This window comes from Martes martes (genome assembly GCF_963455335.1).
Source record: "Martes martes genome assembly, chromosome: 1".
NCBI classification, from domain to species: Eukaryota; Metazoa; Chordata; class Mammalia; order Carnivora; family Mustelidae; genus Martes; species Martes martes.
In genome coordinates, this window is record NC_137888.1 from 75,034,474 (window position 1) to 75,041,326 (window position 6,853).

A 6,853-nucleotide genomic window follows, 5' to 3' on the forward strand; every position below is an offset into this window, starting at 1 on the left:
TATCCTATGTCACTAAGAAAAAAGGGGGAAGAGGGGAGAAAATATCTCTAAAATACAAAGAAATATACATGAAGTGCTTCGTAACTAAAGAAGCAAGTGGTGGGCGTGTCCAGGTCAGCATTATACGTTGCATTCCCAAGGTAGCTTCAGCCCTGCAAAGATGGACCCAGAAGCCTAAACCCTGTGCGAGGCCATCTGCTCCACAATGCAGGTGCCCTCAGAAGTAACCTGGCCACAGACATCGTCGCTTTCTTGCCAGCCTGGAACAGCTGAGAGGCAGGCACACTATTCACATTAGGTTCACGGACATGCAAAGCTGCCAAGAGGGGGCCTCACGAAGAGGCAGAAATCTGGAAATGCCATTAGTGACAGATGCAGCCCAGCATGCCTGTCTGTAGAGGCACTGGCCCTGGCCCTTGGGACTGAGGCAGATTCATCTCGGATCCTGACAGCCACTCAGGGCCGACCTGAGAACAGCGTGAGTGGGTGGCGGGCCACACAGAAGGAACCCATAAAGCTAGGCCAGTTGTTGTCACAAGGGTTCAAGTCCTTGGAGGCTGTCCAACCTGACTTTGGAATTAGGAACCTGAGATCCTCCCTCCAACTGTCTCACCTTGGGCAAGTTACTTTACCCCACCCTGCCTTGTTTCCCAGGTACAAAATGGGGAAGCCATATTCTGGGCTGGTTAGGATTAAATGAGATGATACAGAGACACTGGCAGTGGTAATTATCGTTAATCTTGTCTATGTAAAATGAGGGAATGAATGGAAGGATCTCTAAATCCCCCCCCCGCTTTTTTTTAAAGATTTTATTTGTTTATTTTGACAGAGAGAGACACAGCAAGAGAGGGAACAGAAGGAGGGGGATCCGGAGAGGAAGAGAGAAGCAGGCTTCCTGCTGAGCAGGGAGTCTGATGCAGGGCTCCATCCCAGAGTCCTGGGATCCTGACCCAAGCTGAAGGCAGATGCTTAATGACTGAGCCACCCAGGCACCCCTCTAAGTCCCTTTCTAATAGTGACATTCTGTGATAGTCTTGAGGCTAAAGTACTTATGAGTTTGAATTGCTATTAGCAGAAGTAGCTGTTCCGTTGAAGGCACTATCTGTGCGTGGATTTTCACTTCTGTTTTTACGCCTGTTAAAATCTCTGGCGATCTTCACGCACAGACTCATGCAAAAGACAACTCTTTTAACCTAACCACTTGAACATTTATAACCGGTGCTGCCAAATGTTGAACAGGGAGGAAAACTTGGAGACTGAATCTGCCTATTTTTAATCAGTCCTACCTTCTCCAGAGAGCTCGTTCGGGAAGGTAGGAATTGAGGCCGAAAGGGGCACACATCAGTGCGAGGAAGGTCACGTGACAGGAGAATTCTAGATTTAGAAGTTCAACGTGGAGATTATACTTGCTGAAAATATTCTTAATGTATATTTTCGTGGTAAATTGTTAACATTCTTTCCATATTTCCTAACCTCAGCTATTCCCTTTCCTCCACTGTGGTTAAGGGTAAAAATTCAGGAATGGATAACTTTCAGAGAACTGAGGAGACAGGACTTTGCCTGTGGTCAGGAAAAAAAAAAAAAATCAAAAAGGGAAATTTCAGTTGCTTCGAAGCTGGTTTGTGAAAAGTCAGCACAGGGGAAAGGCAGTGGGAGGAGGCCTCTCCAGGGGCCCAGCTGAGGCTCCAACTCCCCATTTGTCTTAATTTGGCTTGTGGTTCTGCAGGGCCAGGAAAACACAGACTTGCACTAATGTAGCCCAGGCAAAATGTTGGAAGGAAAAAAGTTTAGACATTTTGTACAAGCTACAGAAAATAAAAGCAGTAAGAGAGGTACTGTAACTTCTCAGAGCCAATAAAAAGAGTCCTCAAATACATCCTCAAAGAAACCGGACTGTTTATTGTGGTGTCACATTTATGACCCATATAAGCAGCAGTCAACTAATATCATTATAAAACTCTGATTTATAGGCACTTATATTGGATTTTTCCTCCTACTGGGACCTCCCATTTGACAGGACTGCGTCGTTATTTGCATGAGGAATTCCTGTTGTAATTGGGGGATGGTGGCTTTCCAGTGGCCAGGATGGTGACCGTTGATGACAGTTTAACATATTCCATTTCTTCAGGGGGCAAAAGTCACATGCATACGGTTGGATTCTTGGTAGAGTGTCTCTTTCAATTTGTATTATGTTGATACAAAGAATTTCTCTGGAAAAAGATCTCTTTAATAAAATTATGAATAAATCATTTGGACTGATCCCAGTTGGAGAAACCAATGTGATTTTTAGAAGTCGAAGCCTTCAGATTTTTCATCAAGATTCTTGGTAAATTCATTTTTTAACAACATCAGCACACCACAACTTGGTCTGGGGAATCATGTAGATCGGATTTGTCAGACAGGGGACTAGGAACAGATGATGCCAATAATCCAGCAAATGGTTGATTTCTGCAGCTCCCCCCACCTCCACCCCCACCGGCCGAAGGAACAACTACTCTTTGAGAGCCAGCTCCTGACTTCAGGGCTCCCACAGTCCCGCTCTCTGAAAGCCCTGTAAAAAGCTAAGGGGGCGGAAGGCAATCATTTTAAAGAGATCACATTCAGTTTTATTAAAAAACCAAAACAGCTGGGGCATTGATTTGCAAGCTCCGTAATGTCATTGGTATGCCTGACCTGGCCAAGATATTAAAAAGATATTTAAGGAAATGTCAGTAAGTGTCTCAGGCACAAGCTTTGGCATATCCCAACAGCATTATGGTGCTTTGGGTCATTCATCTTCCTTTATGTTTTGCTATGCAGAGAGAAGGGAGGGAACAGTTACAAAATGATTTACTGTGACACGTCCAGCCTAATGAAAGCATGTGCCGCTCGCCAGTGCTCCTGGCTAATCTGCCCCCTCCCAGATGCTCAGCCATATGTCCCATGCTTGGCGTGAGCAACAATTGTGTTGGTGGGGAAGGATTCCTGGGATCTGAGTGTTTTTAACAGAAATCCCAGAAAGCTCTGAGGCTGCTGGCTCAGGTAGAAAAGCAGCAGGAAAGGGCTCATCAGTTTGGGGCTAAGTATTTTTAAAGATGCTCGCGTGGTATAATTACAGGATGGAGGGAGATTTACTGTCTTCTCAGACCCTGGAGGATAGCTGAAAGAGAAGTTTGGGCTTCAGCTGAGCAACTTTGCACTGTTGCTGGCCTCCCGGCTCCGGTTCTTTCTTGCCTAGCCTCTCGCTGGCCCCTCTGTGACTCCCGGCAGCGGCCGCATTCCCCGGTTGCCAGAACCTGGCATCCCAGCCTTTCCCAGCTGCACATGGTACCGCTCGCTTAATGCAAGCAGCTGCTGCTTTGACCAAGTGTGTTTCTAGACCCCTGCCTATTGCGACACTAGATCCATTGCTTCTGCCTCTTGGAGTGAAATCAACACTTATTGAACACCAACTATATTCTATGTAAGATATCTTGCGAGGCCCTGTGAAAGACAGAAAGCAAGTCAGTATAAAGTAGATATTTGTCCCCCAAAATCGACGAGATAGTTGTGAATTAATGCTCCCATCTTATGTCCTGATATACCCTGGACAAGGTTCTTAACCTCTTTGTACCTCAGTTTTTCCATCTGTAAAGTGGGGAGAATAACAGAACACAAGATTGCTTCCTATGAATTAATGTGTGCACAATGCTTCAAATAGTAGGGGACACATAAAGAGCACTCGATGAATTTTAGCTCGTTTTGAGCCCTAGTTGGAAGGAAAAGGAAAAAAGAGAAGTAAAATAATATACATCTGCTGTACCCTGTAATAAGAGTTCTATATGCGTAAACATAATGCTCCCACTGTGGGATAAGGCAGGTATTACTATTATGCTTTCATTTTTGAGTAAGGAAGATCTGCCAGGTTAGTAAGTTGCACAAGTTTCCGATGTTGACAGGGCTGATAGGTAAGGCCAAAACTCCTTGGTGCCAAAGCCCACGATTCTGAAAAGACAAAGAATTTAAAATGTAATTAATGTTTCCAAGACACCAGAAGATGTGAAGCAAGGTGCTAGCTGACTGATTCCCAGCACATCCCACAGGAAGACACGGCTATGGGAGTTCACTTCCAAATGGAACATGAGGCCAAGAAAGCTGACTGGAAAAGTGGGGTTGGAAGATAATCTTGAGGGATGAGTGTAATTTTGGAAGGGTAGCCGAGGCCCGTTGACTCTGTGAGCAATCCTATAGGAGACTGCACCATCTCTCTGAGGGACAGGGCACAAACTGGTTGCCCAAAGCCAAGAGCTCAGGAAAGTCTAAAGATGGCAGGTTTGAACTCTTTCCTCTGGACATTGGGGGTCAATGGAGTGTCTTAGCAGTGCCTTTGAAAGGCTTGTTCTGCTAGAGTATATTAAATAAGCCGGAACATAAGAGTCCATTAGGAGGCCAGTGCTGTCCTCTTCAGCAGAATTCTTGCCGGTCTCCTCGAGGGTGGTGGCAGAGAAAACAGAGAAGCAGAAAACCAAGGACCTGCACCAAAAGGGTGACTGAAAAGGGTTCACAGAGGGGCTCTTCCCAGCGGTCTTGGTAGGGCTGGACTCTGCCATCAGAGCTCGCATCATCCTCTGTAGCTCTTACCAACGCAAACCCTGAAGGGGCAGAGAGTGAGGTGCAATTCCTGGACTCCGGGAGCTGAGCTGGAAGCCGAGGGCTGCCTGGCAGGAGCTGTGACTCTGGGTGGAGGGACCCAGCCAACCTGCCGCAACCAGCAGGGAGGTAGCCAGGAAAATAAATAGCCCATCTTCCCTCCTCCCACTCCTCTCCTGCCTGGGCAGGAGCCCTCTCTTCAGTCCATATAGGCCATCATTCCGGGGCAGAGGACAGGATGGAGAAGAGTCGAGTGCGACCCAGGGGTGCAAATGGAAGGCACACAACACAGAAGGTTTGTTACGGGATTAGGTAATCGACATGGCCCAGAGGCTGGCACGCAGAAGGTGCTGAAGACTTGAGGGTCGTTATGATTTCTTAGTGTTTTTCCTGCTTTGGTTGGCTTGGTATTCATGTATCCAGCTCAGCACCTCTGGCCTTGCCACCACCAAAAAACGTTCTCAAACCCCTCAGTAGCATGAGAAGTGAAGTGAATCACTGAAAAGACAATTGAGTCTTTTGCCGGCAATCTTTGACCTCTCTCTATTTTTTTTTTTTTAAGGAATCTTAAGGGAAAAAAAAAAGGAGGCTTGGAAATCATCTTTTAAAACACAGCCTTTGTGATTTGTTTTATTGGAAGTTCTAAACAGAGGAAAGGGGCTTGTTTGTTTAGATTGCTATGCAACAGGCGGCATTGAGTAAATGGTTTCTCAGCTTTTATTATTTTAAACTTCACCCAGGAGAAAATTGATCCAAGTTCAAGAAAGAGAGAAGGAATGGAATATAGACTCTAGTGTTTTCAAATTTCTAAATGGCACCACAAATAGTAGAACCTTGAAAACAAACATTTACATATGGAAAACTACCTTCATGATTCCCACTTACAAGGTAAAATCAGAAGAAAATCTGTCTTCATCTAGCCAAACGGACTTTTTTTTCCAGCCGATTTGTATATGCTACATGCTGAATAACCAAGGGAAGTTGGAAAATACATCCCTTTCAACTAAATATCAGCAAAAGGTGAAGTGGTTCTGCAAGAATTTTTTGTCCTCTTCCCTCCCGGCTCTGGACGTGTGCAAAGCTCTAGGCTCAGATGCAGCCCCAGCTGAAGAGAGCAGAGGGGCACACGCCTCCCGGAAGCCTCACCCGATTTTAAGTTCAGTCCTCAGGGTTGTTGACCAGAGCTTCGAATTCCCCCTCACACGGTTTTTCATTCTGCCAAGGGCTTTCTAGTTGACACTTGCGTTGGTGCTGACTCTCTCAGATTGGCAGGCTTTGCTGTAGTCTCTGCATTTTCTGTCCAAGCTAGGGGAGAGAAGGACATGAGTCGAGCGCCCTGAACTTGGTTAAATCCGACATCTGGAAGCCAATGGTGGAGAAAGAGAGCAAAGGTTAGGAGAAAAATAACACTCAGTAGCAACCGGCAAAACAAACTTTGGTCTGGAGCAACAAGGCACAGCAAACATTGGATGAGCTCATGTGGCACCAAATCGTCTTTTTAAAAAGTCTTGCCGCTTTATCTAAGGTTAGATTATACAAAAAAGTAAAAAGGAGTAAAGAAAGATAATTAAAACACCACTACCTAAAGACTGCTGGTACGAACCCTTTGACACATTTCCTGCCAGTCTTTTTTTAAACACGTACAGATTCTATATGCAGATATGTATATAAGTAAGATCACACAGAGATACGTTGAATATTTTTGAATCTAAAAAACAGAATTTTACCCCTGTAGTTTTATGCTGTGCATTTTAAGCCTAATGTTCTATCTACACATTTTTCTATTTCATAAAATATTCTTGGAATGGTGATTTTTTAAAAAATTCACAACATTGGGGTGCCTGTTGTGGCTCAGTCATTAGGCATCTGCCTTCAGCTCAGGTCATGATCCCAGGGTCCTGGGATCGAGGCTCACATTGGGCTCCCTGCTCAGAGGGAAGCCTGCCTTTCCTTCTCCCACTCCCCTCCACTTGTGTTCCCTCTCTCACTCTCCCTCTCTCTGTTAAAATAAATGAATAAAATCTTAAAAAAAAAAATCGCAACATCAAAGTTGCCCTGCAGAGGTAACTTCCCCCACCCTCATATTGTCGGCATTCACGTTGTTCCCAATTTTTTTACTGTTTCAAGGATGTCCATCAAAATATTACTTGTAAGAATATCTTTATAATTCTGTCTGTGGGATAAATTCCTAGAAGTGAAATTACTGGTTGAAAAGCACTTAAAACATAGGGCTCGAACTGCCATC

The 6,853-nt window shown here is 45.0% G+C and overlaps 1 long non-coding RNA gene across 1 annotated transcript; it reads right to left on the reverse strand.

Annotated features, from left to right (window-relative positions):
• Positions 1-1,879: 1,879 nt before the first annotated feature.
• LOC308354669 lies at positions 1,880-5,956 on the reverse strand. The gene is made up of 2 exons (XR_013967891.1): positions 5,755-5,956; positions 1,880-3,963 (listed from the first exon to the last, which is right to left on the reverse strand). It is a non-coding gene; the product is annotated as an uncharacterized lncRNA (long non-coding RNA).
• Positions 5,957-6,853: the final 897 nt, after the last annotated feature.